Genomic DNA, 14,830 nt, shown 5'->3' with positions numbered 1-14,830 from the left:
AAGGAGAGATCAGTGAAATGGCAAAATAGAGAACTCCAAAAGTTCATTCCTTCACAAAAGTAATGAATAAGCTGGCAAAGCTCTCAGAATAAACTTTAGCGGGGAGAGGGGGTCTGGGATTCAAAGGAAAGTTTACAACAAGCAGAGCAACTCAATAAAGAAAAAATGCCTCCTTTTAGTGGGAGAATAAGTAAGGTCATAAGGATGGGCCCTAATTTGATAGAGATGCCAGAGACCTGTCTCAGGATGCATGTACAGAGAAAAGGCCATGTGATGATATAGTGAGAAGGTGCTGTCTGTAGGCCTAGAATAGTGTGAGTGTTCTAATTTTATTCTTCTCATTCAATTTTGTGGTGGCTATTCTATGTAGGCCTAGGAGAGAGGCCTCACCTGAAATCAACCCTGCCTGACACTTTAACCTTGGACTTCCAGCCTCCAGAACTGGGAGAAGAATAAATTTCTGTTGTTTAAGCTATCCAGTCTGTGGTATTTTGTTATGGTAGCCCTAGCAGTCTAAGATGACCAATAGTTCTATATCCAGCAAAACTATTCTTTCAAGATGGAGAAATTAAATCATACCCACATAAACTCTGAGAGAGCTAATAGACCTGCTCTACAAGAAATGCTAAAGAAAGTTCTGGCTGAAATGAAAGGACACTAAACAGTAATTCCAAATCCACACGAAGAAATAAAAAACATTGGTAAAAATAATTACAGAAAGTCAGTATTAATGTATTTTTGGTTTATAACTCTTTCTACATAATTTATAAGACAAATGCATCAAACAAAAATTGCAAATATATATTAATGGGCACATAGTATATAAAGATTTAATTTGTGACAATAACAGCATAAAGGGGAAGAGCTACATGAAAGATAAGTTTTTGTATACTACTGAAACTAAGTTGGATTTGAATTAAAATCTTATAAATTAAAATGTTAATTGTAATCACCAGATAATTATTAAGAAAATTGCTTAAAATAGCAGTAAAATGGTATACCAGAAAATATCTATGAAACACAAAATAAGGCAGTAATAGAGGAATTGAGGACAAAAATATATGACATATAGAAAACAAATAGAAACACAGTAGCACTCACTCCTCCCTCATCAGTAATTAATTAAACATTAATGGATTAAACTCTCCAATTAAAAGGAAGAGATGGTAGAATGAAGTTTTGAAATGATCCAACTATATGGTGTCTATAAGAGACTCACTTTAGATCTAAAAGCACAAATACATTGAAAGTGAAAGGATGAAAAATACTATGCTATGGCAAGTAATAACCAAAAGAGAGCTATACTAATATTAGACCAAACAGACTTTAAGTCAAAAATTGTTTCAAAAGTCAAAGGACATTATACATTGGTAAAAGGGAGCATCCATCAAGAAGATGTAGCAATTATAAATATATATGCACCTAACAACAGAGCCCCATATTATATGACAGAATCGAATGAAGAAATAGTTCAAAAATAATAGTTGGAGACTTCAACACTCCACTTTCATTAATGGATAGAACAACTAGACAGAAGATCAAGAAGTAAACAGAGGACTTGCACAGCACTATGAAATAACTAGACCTAATAGACATATAGAATGCTCCACCGAACAACAAAAGAATGCATACTCCTATCAAGTGCACATGGGACATTCTACAGGATAAGTCATATGTTATGCCACCAAACAGATATCAATAATTTAAAGTGATAGAAATCAAACTATCTTCTCCAATCACAATGGAATGAATGTAGATATCAATAATAGAAGGAAGTCTAGGTACTTCACAAATATGTGAAAATTAAACAACATACTCTTAAACAACCAATGGTCAAAGAAGAAATCACAACAGAAATTAGAAAATATCTTGCAATAAATTAAAATGAAAATACAACAGTTACTGGGGATGAGGGAAATGGGGAATGTTGATCAAAGGGTACAAACTTCAAATTATAAATAAGTTCTGGGACCTAATGTACAGCATAGTGATCAAAGTTAATTATACCGTATTATATACTTGAAAGTTGTGAAGATAGTAGATCCTAAGTGTTCTCGCTGCAAAAAATAAATGGTAATTATGTGACATGCTGGAGGCATTAGCTAATGCCATGATGGCAAGAATTTTGCAATATATAAAAGTATCAAATCAATATACTGTACACTCTGAATTTGCACAATGTTATACATAAATTATACCTCAATAAAGCTGGAAAAAAAGGAAAGAAAACACAACACACCCAAATGTATGGGCTTCAGCAAAAGTAGTGCTAGAGGGAAATTTATAGCTACAAACAACTACATTAAAAAAGAAGGAAGATTTCAAATAAATAACCTAGCTTCCCACCTTAAGGAACTTGAATAAGAAGAACAATTTAAGCCCAAACAAAGCAGAAGAAGGAAATAATAAAGATTAAAGTGTTCAAAGCTGAACATAGTTTTACCATATGGTTCTGCAATCATGCTTCTAAGTATTTACCAAACCTATTGAAAATTATGTCTACAGAAAACCTTCATGCAAATGTTTATAGCAGGTTTATTCATAGTTGCCAAAACTGGGAGCAATTAATATACCCTTCAATAGATGAAAGCATAAGCAAACTATAGAATGTCCATACAATGGAATACTATTCAATCATATAAAGGAATGAGTCCACACTGATAAGAGAGAGTATACAAATTTCCTATTCAGGAGCATTCCAAATTATGTATGTAGATACTTGGTTGTCAAGGAGGTGGGGCATATCTCCTATCCCTCATATGTGGCTGTGCGTAGTGACTTCCTTCCAAAGGATCCTATATAATAAAAGGCTAATATGCAAATTGTCCCCTCAGGAGTTTGACCGACCAGGAGTTCAACCGCCCACTATGACTTGTGCTGACCAGCAAGGAGCAGCATGAAATGAAGGAAGGCCCTGGCCGGCAGATGGCAGCTGGGGGAAGGAAGGCCCCAGCTGGCAGCCGGAAGGCCCTGATCAGCCCCGATTGCCATCCAGGCCTAGGGACCCTACCTGTGCATGACTTTTGTGCATCAGTCCTCTAATACAGTATGAAAGGAGGAAAAAAGAGATCTAGGTCAACACCAACAGTGACGTCATGTTGACAGTATGTACCCTGGATATAATGTGATGAGAATGGTACTTTACTTCTGTGGTCTTTCTCTCCAAAATGCATAAACCCCAGTCCACTTACAAGAAAAATATCCAACTGAAGGACATTCTACAAAGCACTCGACCAGTACTCACCAAAATTGTGAAGGTCACTAAAAACAAGGAAAGTCTGAGAAACTGTCACTGGTGAGAAGAACCTGTGGGTCGCGACCCCTTTGGGGGTCGAACGACCCTTTCACAGGGGTCGCCTAAATACATCCTGCATATCAGATATTTACATTACGATTCATAACAGTAGCAAAATTACAGTTATGAAGTAGCAATGAAAATAATTTTATGGTTGGAGTTCATCACAACATGAGGAACTGTATTAAAGGGTCGCGGCATTAGGAAGGTTGAGAATCACTGGCCTAAGGAGACATGATGACTAAATGTAGTATGATGTCCCAGATGGGATCCTGAAACAACAACAACAAAAAAGAAAGAACATCAGGTAAAAACTAAGGAAATAGGGATAAAATATGAACTTCAGTTAATACTTATATATCTATTGGTTTATTAGTTGTGACAAATGGACCACACTAAGGCAAGATGTTAACAGAAGGGGACAGTGTGTGGGAGACATGTGGAAACTCTTGTTCTATATTTTCAACTGTTTTGTAAGCCTAAAACTCTTCTACAATGAAAAGTTCATTTTTCAAAAGATACAGAACATCCTTGTCACATGAAGGTGCATTCAAGGGTGATGTGGGTAGATGAGGTCTCCCAGCTGTCTCCTTGTGGATCTGGACATCAGTAGGTCCGTGAGATTGTACCCAGTGAGTGAGAGGAGACCCCACCGTGGTGGGTGCTGTGGGCTTAGAGCCCTGCCCTGATCAGTCTTCATAGATTTTGTTATTAATAGCTTACTGAATACAAACAGGAAACAGTTGTGACTATAGACGCCCACACAGAGGCATTCACATGACCTGCAGATGTAGCTAGTCGGCTCTCCTTTGCTTCCTCTGCAGCCACATCTCATACCACCCTTCCCTTGATCGCTATACTCTAGCCATAACTATATATTTTTACTTCTGCATAGATATCATACCCTCTCTCACCTCTGGGTCTTTTCCTTCTGCTTGCAATTCTCTCCAAGCCCCTTAATTTCACCTCATCCTTCAGCTGAAATGCCATTATTTTTCAGGATGGCCTTCCCTGGTGTCCTAGACAGCACACTATGCTTCTCCACTTGTGGCATGCATCCTATGTCCTTGCGTGTGTGTACTCTGACTTCCCCACCAGATGATCAGCTGCCTAGCACAGGGCTTGCAACATCAGCAGTGTCTGGTAAGTGTTGTGGAATTGAAAACAATGAAGGAAGGTTTAGAAGTGAACATGATATTCAGTAAAGCAAAGGCTCTGGAACAAGTGGCCCCAGATAAGACGGAAAGGGCAGGTAGAAGAGAGACTGAACGAATTCGAAAAGACTGACCATAGAGTTTAGACTTTAACCCTCAGTCTTGAATGGTCTGAACCAGGGAAATGACACAAACTAACTGGTACTGGATTTCCTGAAATCTTACATGCTGAATAGATTTCTCATTACCTTTATACTTCTTGGACAACGTGGCTTGCTATCAGTTTTTCAGATTCCACTTCCTGTGTTCCACGTTGCAGCACTATCATCTACCATTAAGTTGTGTTATGGTGAAGTTTGAGACCCATCCGATATTTTCCCTTGTCTGTGACCTGCTTTTTCCACTTGGATGCTCTCATCATTCCTTATCCTTTAATTTTAGTCACTATACCATGAGAAGAACTAATGTTAGCTATCCCGAACCAGATAGTCCTGGGATAAGACATGCTCTATAGATCTGCAGTTTCAAGACTTTCCTGGTTTTAGAAATGCTTTGAGTATTTAAGATGAAAGAATCAGGCTGCCTAGTTTTAAATCCTGGCTCTACCATTAACTGTGAGACTTTAAGGAAGTTACTTAACTTCTCTCTGCTTCAATTTTCTCATCTGTAAAATGGGGAGGATAATAGTACCTAGTAGGTGGTTATGAGGATTAAATGAGATAATCCTCAGAACTTTTAGAATGATGCCAGGCACATAGTAAGTGCTCAAATAAATAGCTCTTATTTCATTATCACTGTTATTTTTTTTTAAATATATTTTATTGATTTTTTACAGAGAGGAAGGGAGAGAGAGATAGAGAGTTAGAAACATCGATGAGAGAGAAACATCGATCAGCTGCCTCCTGCACATCTCCCACTGGGGATATGCCCGCAACCCAGGTACATGCCCTTGACCGGAATCGAACCTGGGACCTTTCAGTCCGCAAGCCGACGCTCTATCCACTGAGCCAAACCGGTTTCGGCTATCACTGTTATTAATTAAATATTTTTCCATTTGTTTTGCTTTCTTCTTCAGAAACACATATAATAGCTACTTTGTATCTGCTGTTTCTACCACTCATAACATATTCACAAGAACTATCCCTGTAATTTGTTTTATTTTATTCCTTATACATACTGTCCACCAGAACTGTGTTTAAATTTTGTTTATTCTGTTTTTATTGCCTCTAATGTGGCTTTTTATCTCTGTGACATTTTTATTTTTCTCTCATTTCTTTCCTAAGCTTTGCTGGCCCGGTTTTTATCTCCTATTGCTTTATAAGCTCTTCTTTGAATTATTTTACTTTTTTTTCCAGCTCTTTTTAATGTAAGGTTATATTTGTAACTTTTTTGAAACTACTTAACTTTTAAAAAATCTGTTTCCCTGGAATTATTTGTTTTCTAGATTCATGCCTTCTGTCTCTTTCTCTCTCTTCTTTCTTCCCTTCACTTTCCTTCTTTTCTTGCCTCTTTCTTCTCTCTTTCTCCTCCTCCTTCGCTTCTTCCTGTCTGCCCTTCTGACTGTTACTCATGTTTGCTGAATAACATAGGCGAGACGGTGTAGGTGGGGTGGGGTAAGATGCAGAGGGATGAGCCTGAGAGGGATGCTGCCCCTCCTGATAGATGTAGCAAATAAAAATACAGCCTGCCCCGGCCACATGTGAATCTCAGATAAACAAGGAATAATTTCTTGAGGTATAAGAATATCATGAATATTGCATACTATATTTCATCTGGCAGCCCTATTCCCAGGGTTGTTTTTTCCAGCACCTTCTCTCTAAATCTGAGTTTTCCTTTTCCCTGGGGGTCCATATCACCTCCGTTTCTGGCTTTCCAGAGATTGATGGGCCTCACAGCAAAGTCTCCAAGGGTCTTCCTCCTTCCTTCTACTGCATTTCAGAACATGCTGTAAGGTGGCCCAGACTTAGGTATTAGAAAGTACACGGTCTCCTGCTGCTTCACGGTGATGCTTTGTTGTAGCTTGTGTAGGATAGCTCCTTTTGTTCCCATGGATGGCTGAAACCACTATTTGTTACCGTGTCCTGGGTCAGGAATAAACATCGAGTCCTTTCAGCAGACCCACCCTGTGTAAAGTGCTCAAATGGAGGCTCTGTGGCTCTGCTCTGTAACTCAAGGGGGTGACACATATGTGTATGGACCCCCTGACTCCCTTGTCTAAGCTTCTTTCCTCCCCACTGCCCCCCAGCCACTCAGGGGCCACCCTGTAGGCCTAAGGGTGCACACCCCGAGGAAGAGGGAGGATGGGAGACATCAGCTCTGCGCTCAGCAGGACAGAGGGGAAGAGGCATGTACAGGCTCCAGAAGATGGCTTGTTCAGGTGAAGAGAATTCTGGCATCTCAATCCCTGGAGGGTTGGGCGGGGGTGGGGGGGAGAATGGGGAGATGGGGGAGGTTGTGCAGTGGGCATGGACTTCAGATGGTCACATAGCCTTGACCCCATGGACTCCAGGGCCAGAATGAGCCTAAAGCTGCAAGATTTCTACCTCTCAGATGGAGCTGCCTGTCAGAGCAGCAATACTGCTTTTGGGAAATTTGAAGTTCTAGAGGCATCTGTAAGCTTTCAGCGTTTCCCCTTTGTGCACCCAGAGCCCTTAGCAACTGGCACCACCACATCATGTGCCCTCCCTGCACCTGTGCCCAATGCATTCCCTCCTCTCCGGGTACCATGGCTGAACTGTCTGTGCCCTGGTAAAGCCTGCCTTTCCCATCCGGTGTTGCCTGCTCAGGGACATCCCGTCAGCAACTTTCCTTTCTCTCTCTCCTACACTGATCATTTTACACTCTCTACTATACCTTCCTCATCAGGCTACAATCATGCTATTTTTATAAATAAAACCAAAAAAACCCAACCAACCAACCAACCAATCAACTAATCAAACAAACAAACCTTCACTGGGTCCTGCCTTCCCCTCCAGCTACCATCCCGTTTCTTCCCTTCACTTTTCAGCACATTGAAAAGGAAGGCCTTGACAGTCCTGTCCTCTCTCCAATCAGCCTTCAGCCTGCACCATGCAACTAAGGCTGCTCTTATCACCCTCATCAGGGGCTTCCAAGTTGCTTAATCCAGTGGTCTGTTCTCAGTCCTCATCTTTCCTAACCTGGCAGCAGGATTTGACACAGCGGACACTCCCTTTTATTGAAAGAATTTCTTGACTCTGTATCTCCAACCCAACATCTATCTCCCCTGGACTCCAGACCTCATAAATCCAGATGCCGTTTCACTTGGATGGGTAATAAGCATCCCAAACTTAACATATGTAAATTGAGCTCTTCTTCTTCCCCACTCCACCTTCTGCCCAAACCTGCTCCTCTGTGGTCTTCTCCGTCTCCGTTGAAGGCACCAGACTTCCATTTCCTCACAGCTAAAGCCCTGGAGTCATCCTTGTTTTTCCTCTTTCTCACTTTCCTCGCATTCAGTCTATCAGCAGCTCCTGCCAGGTCTATCTTCAAGATAAACCTAGAGTTCAACCATTCCTCACCTTTCCTGCTCCATCTTGGTTCCAGCTCTAGTTCCAGGGCAGAGATGGCAAATAGCTTTTACTTCAAACATCAGGATTATTATAGTAAACTTCTAATTGGTTTCCCTGCGTTTACTCTTGTTTCCACTTTAGTTTATTTTTTTAAAATATATTTTTATTGATTTCAGAGAGGAAGGGAGAGGGAGAGAGAGAGAAACATCAAGGATGAGAGAGAATCATTGATTGGCTGCCTCCTGCATGTCTGGGAATAGAGCCCGCAACCCAGGCATGCACCCTGATTGGGAATCGAATCACAACCTCCTGGTTCATAGGTCGGCGCTCAACCACTGAGCCACACCGGCTGGGCTCCCCTTCAGTGTAGTCTCAACACAGTGGTCAGAGTGATTCTGTTAAACCAAATGCCAGATTGTGTCACTTCTTTGTTCAAAAACCTGCAGTAGCTTCCTGTTTCTTTCAAAGTAAAAGCCAGAGCCCTTACAATGGCCTAGAAAACTCCACATACTGACTCGGACCCGATTTCCCTTCTGACGCCATCTAATAGTATTCTCCCCTTTTGTTAGAGAGGCCTACCCACACGGCCTCTCTGCCGTGTCTTGATATGGCAGACATGTGCCTTTCAGGTCCTTGACGATCGCCTGGGATGCTTTCCTTCAGGTATTTGCATGTCTAACCCAGATAGTTTGTGCTGGAAAAGCAAGACAAATGCTTGATTCTTTCACTTGATTCTCCAATTTTCAGAATAATGAGCTGGTGCCCTAGCAACCTCAACGTATGTCAAATGAACTTTTTCAAAATAAAAGAATTAAAATGAACTCGTGATTTTAAATACACTTTATGTGTTTCAGCTTATGGTCGTCGTTACTGTTTCTGATGCTCAAGTTGTCTCATTTTTGGCCAGGAAGAGCCCTCGCAAGTGGGACCCTAAATCCTTTGACATGATCTGGTCGTTCTTTGATACCTTGTGTCTTAACTTGAAAGAAGAATTAGCCCAGCTGGTGTGGCTCAGGGGTTGAGTGTTGGCCTATGAGCCAGGAGGTCAGGGCACATGCCCGGGTTGTGGGCTCCATCTCCACTATGGGGCCTGCAGGAGGCAGCCAATCATGATTCTCTCTCATCATCGATGTTTCTATCTCGCTCTCCCTTCCTCTCTGAAATCAATAAAAATATATTAAAAAAAAAACAAACAGAAAAATACACACCTATTTGCCATGTCTCCCCTAGAACATGGGCTATGAAATCAGACATATCTGGATTTAATTTGGAATTGTAACTAATTCCAAAAATTAGTTACAATTTTTGCAACTCTGGGAGAGTTACTTAACTTCTCTAGTTCAGGATTCTAACTTATAAAGTGAGAATAATCATACATATTCAGTGGGTTCCTTTGAGGTTTAAGTGAGATGCAATATATGAGATATCTGGCATATAGTAGACACTTATAAATTGTAGTGCCCATTATCAAAATTAGAGACAAAACTCTGTTGTCATGCAACAGCAAAAAGTTGCCTCATCATTATCCTTTTTTTAAAAATATATTTTTATTGATTCTTTACAGAGAGGAAGGGAGAGAGATAGAAGTTAGAAACATCGATGAAAGAGAAACATTGATCAGCTGCCTCCTGCACACCTCCTACTGGGGATGTGCCCGCAACCAAGGTACATGCCCTTGACCGGAACCGAACCTGGGACCCCTCAGTCCGCAGGCCAACACTCTATCCACTGAGCCAAACAGGTTAGGTTTGAGGTTATAAGAAAAGTGAAGCTAGTCATAATTTGCATTTGTTATGTACTTACTATGTGCAAAACTTGATAGTAAACATTATTGCTTTACTTCAGTAATTCCTCTAAACAATTCTATAAGGCAGGTATTAATATATATTTTTTCATGTGGCATAATATCACCCTATATTATACATTAGGAGTCTGAGGCTTAAAAAGGTTAACTCACTAGTTAGAAAGTGAACTAGGAAGTGGCAGAATTCTGAATAAAACCCTCTGACCCCAGAGTATGAGAAAGTTAACTCTTGAGCTCTGTGAATTTGTTCTGTTTAGGTGTGTTGTATTGTTCTGAAATAATAGCCTGGGTAAAATTTCTTTTAAACATTCCCAGATTTCCATAGATTATCTTGGCACTTAGTATTTTCTGTCCTTATCTGACTGCCTCCCCTTCCCCCACCCCAAAAAAAGTATTTTAAGCAATAGCCAATCTAGAGCAATAGCCACCTGGACCATAAACCAGGAGCTTCACTGACAGCCTTTTGTGAGGAAGGAGAATGGTTGTCCATCATTCAGTGCTGGGAGAGGCCAGGACAGAAAGAGCATCAGGAGGGGCTCAGTGTTAGCTCTGTTTTTGTCTTTTATGCATAGATTTTTCCTATTTTTTAAAAGAGATTTATATATATACTAGAGGCCAAGTACACACATTTGTGCACCGGTGGGGTCTCTCTTGCAATCCAGGACCCCTCGGGGGATGTCAGACTGCCACTTTTGGCCCTATCTCCGCAGGCCAGGTGGAGGGAACCCGCTGGTGCACAAATCCGTCTGTGCACCGGTCCTCTAGTGTGCATATAAGATCTTTGGTTAATCTCTTACCGCCCTTTCCCCTCCCCACTTCCCTCTGAGATTCATTAGTCTGTTCCATGTTTCCATGCCTGTGCATTGGGCATCTGCCCCCTGGTGGTCTGTGTATGTCATAGCTACTGGTCAAATGGTCAAATGATCAAACAGTTGCTTAGGCTTTTATATATATAGACTAGGGGCCCAGTGCATGAATTCATGCACCTTGAAAGGAACTGTGGGATGAGAGGCTGTGGTGGGCACAGGGGTGGGTCTTGGCCCATCCTCTGCACCCCCGCCCGATCCCTCCCACCATGGCTTCTGGTCCCCTGTCTGCTGGCAGCCCCGCTCCCGCTGTTGCCACTCCCACGTGCTGACGGCACCAGCCCCGCTTGCACCCACTGATGGCACGGAGCCATTGGGGCCAGCGCCAGCAGTGGGTGCAAGCGGGGCAAGTGCTGTCAGCTGGTGCAAGTGGTGACTGCTGCCTCGATAGCCCCTCAGGAGCAGGGGGAAGTAGAGAAGCCCTCAGGGGTGATCGGGCCGGCAGCCGCCTCTCGCACCCACTGATGGTGCCAAGTGATCAGGGCCAGCGCCAGGCACTGGCAGCGGGTGCAAGTGGCAGCTGCAGGTCCTGAATGCCCCTCAGGAGCAGGGGGAGGTGGAGAAGCCCTGAGGGGTGATTCGGGCTGGCATTTGCCACTTGCACCCGCTGACAGCACTGAGAAATCGGGGCCGGCGCCAGGTGCCGGCAGCGGGTGTGAGCAGGGCCAGCACCAGCAGCAGGTGAGAGCACCAGTGGGACTGTGGCATGCGGGAGTGAAGAATTTTCAGTAACCACCAGAGGCTTGCCCCAATGACAGCGACCGGTACCCCACCTTGGTCTGGCGCCCCCACTCACCTGCTCCACCATCCCGTTGCAGCTGATACCTGCCATGTTCCACACTCTGCTGCCTGCTGCTGACGCCCACAATGTTCTTCGCGTAACCCCTTGTGGTCAGTGCATGTCATAGCGACCGGTTGTTTGGTTGTTCCGCCATTTGGTCTATTTGCATATTAGGGTTTTATATACACAGATATTGATTCCAAAGAGTAAGGGAGAAGGCGAGGGAGATAAAACCATCAATGATGAGAGAGAAACATTGATTGGCTGCCTCCTGCATGCCCCCCATTGGAAATCAAGCCCACAACTCAGGCATGTGCCCTGACTGGGAGTCAAACCGTGACCTCCTGGTTTATGAGTCAATGATCAACCACAGAGCCAGACTGGCTGGGCAGATCTTTCCTGTTTTTACATTTATTTCCCCCTTTACCTCTTTCAGTATGTTTCTACATACACATCTAAAGTAGTTACATTTTTATGTTAAGAATTGCTTCTGAAATAATGATTTTTAAGTCATTTGGTGTCTTTCAGATCTTCGTAGGTTAGGTGTTCTGAAAGTCTGAATCTCTTCCTAGTTTCTAGTGCAGTACTGAATATGCTATGGGGCATCGTTGGCTTTTTGTGGCTAAAAATCTCAGGAAGTCTCATTTTATAGACTCTTAAATAGAACATCATTATTTTTTAAGTTTGATTTTATTGATATCAGAGAGGAAGGGAGAGAGAGATAGAAACATCAATGATGAAAGAAAATCATTGGCTGGCTGCCTCCTGCACACCCCACACTGGGGATCAAGCCCACAATCCAGGCATGTGCCCTTGACTGGAATCAAACCAGGGCCCTTTGGTCCACAGGTCAATGCTCTATTCACTGAGGCAAACCAGCTAGGCAGATAGAACATCATTTTAAAACATATTTTGAGAGGCTCAGTTCTGTAATAGAAAGTTGATGAACTAAGAGTAGTACACTAGTAAGAAATTTGAGGATGATAAGAGAAAATTAAACATATACAAAATTTTAGGGACTTAACCCACAAATCTGTGCTGTGCAACTATTTTACAATAATGAATTATCATTTTAAAAATCCCATCTATGTCTATTATAAGGATATATGCTGTTATTAAAAACCATTCTTGTAGAAACATTTATCCACCCTAAAGTGGAAATGTAAAAGATAAAAGTCAACTCTTCTTTCCACTAGAGCTCACTTCACCCAAGTCTTCAACTCAGTGTAATTTGGACCTTATAATTGCTAGTCCATTCGCAAACTGAAGATGAGTTCTGAGTAGTGTACGTAGGACTGCATGTCAAACTCAAATAATAGAATAAAGTTATTTTTATTTTGCAATGTGCTTCCTTTGAAAAAACATTAACTTCATGGTTCTCCCCTTTCCTTGTAGTAAATGGATTTGTTCATGGAACTTCTGAGGGCAGAAATAACAGCTTATCTCCTGATATAATGTTATAGGAATAAGTATGTGGCCTTCTTGTCTTTGGAAATTATGATGATTTCCTTTCCTTAATAACACTGATCATACCAGTTAATTTCAGCCTAATGGAAATGTATGGCAAGGAGCCCAGAGGTGTCTGGGCGGAAGTGTTATTACTTTAAGGGGATTAGGAGCAGATTTACTAGCTTGAAGCATTCCCCAGCCATTCTGCCCATTAATTTATACAATGATGCCCTTTAATCTCAAACTGCTTACCTCCTATCTCCATCCCTTTGCTCTGTGTCCACAATCTGTCTAAGTTGTATTTTAAAGTTGCTAGTGGAAAGCAAAACTAAATTTACCTACGGGGTCATCTAGTTAAGAAGATTACAAGTTGACAAACCAGATGACCCTCAGTAACGTTCCTATGTCCTGTGGACACAGGCTCTTGGGGTCTCATGACTTCATTTCACTGTGGCCTCGGCCTCTTTGATGGCAACCTGTCTGCTGCCCTCTGCCACCTTCCTCAGCATGCCACCAGTAACCACTTCTTCCTCTTCTTCAATGTTCCTTACTTCCAGGCCTCACCACTGGCTTCCCTATCTCACAATTCTCCCCTCCTTCAGGCCTTCCTGCCCACTGATGCCATGCTAAGTCTCTAGAATATACTGCTTTGATCCTGACGCCAATTTTAAAGGCTCCCTATGGCCTAATGGATTATTCCAAAATCTTCAGTCAGGGCCTTCACAGTGTGAATTCACCACCATTCTCTGCAAGGTCCTGGGACTCATTCTTTTCCTCACCCAACTGGGCTCCTGAAATGTGTGATGAACTAGAAGGCCTGATCTTCCAGGAGAGAAAAAGCAAGCTTTTTCTGTAAAGGGCCAGACAGTAAACATTTTCAACGTCGTGGGCCATGTGGTCTGTCACAACCATTCACCTCTGCCGCTGTGACATGAAAGTAGCCATAAGCAATATATAAACGAATGAGTATGGCCATGTTCCAATAAAACCTTATTTATGGACACGGACGTTTTAATTTCATATAATGTTTGTGCGCCATGAAATATTATGATTCTTTTGATTTTTTTCCCTAAACCATTTAAAAAATGTAAATGGCATTCTTTGCGTGTAGGCTATACAAAGACAGGTGGGAGGCCTGTTTTAACCCATGGGCCATACTTTGCCAGCTCCCATCCTAGGAAGTCACTGATTGTGGACTTTTAGGTAAGCAAGGCCAAGGACCACAGGGTGACAGCACAGCTCCTCCTCACCTCCTGCAGGGGCCTTTGTCACCTATTGTTAGAGTTCATCTACAGCAGCCGTGGGCAAACTAAGGCCCGTGGGCCGGATCCGGCCCGTATGGAATGAATAAAACTAAAAAAAAAAAAGACCGTATCCTTTTATGTAATGATGTTTACTTTGAATTTATATTAGTTCACACAAACACTCCATCCATGCTTTTGTTCCGGCCCTCTGGTCCAGTTTAAGAACCCATTGTGGCCCTCGAGTCAAAAAGTTTGCCCACCCCTGATCTACAGGGTGTAGCCTCGTGTCACATGAGGTACAGACCTGCCCAACATTTCTAAGTCTCTACTCACCTACTGAGAAGAAGGCCCCCCACTGACCACACTGACATGAGAAGGTGGATTATCACTATGTGTCCCTGGAGCGCTGGGCAAAGGTCAGGGTGGGTCCTTTGGAGGGAAGGCAAGTCCAAACTACTGGCGATGTATATACCTCCTCTCGCTCAGTCCCACTGGGGTTCTTCAGGAGCTGAAACCTCATGACTGAATTGTTCCCTTTCAGTTGTTAGGTGAGGCGCCTCTCCTGTGGGTAGAGTTCGCTGACTGATGCCTGGCAAAGGCTGCTGATATTGTCGGTGGTCATATCATTAGGTAGGGATGTTGAACCTGTAGCCTAATGCTGCTAAAAAGCCAGCGGGTTTTCTGGATGTCTACTGCCAGAGAGAGGC

The sequence above is a fragment of the Myotis myotis genome, unplaced genomic scaffold, assembly GCF_014108235.1.
Source record: "Myotis myotis isolate mMyoMyo1 unplaced genomic scaffold, mMyoMyo1.p scaffold_m19_p_3, whole genome shotgun sequence".
Classification (NCBI taxonomy): domain Eukaryota; kingdom Metazoa; phylum Chordata; class Mammalia; order Chiroptera; family Vespertilionidae; genus Myotis; species Myotis myotis.
Note: the sequence above shows the minus strand (reverse complement) of the source record.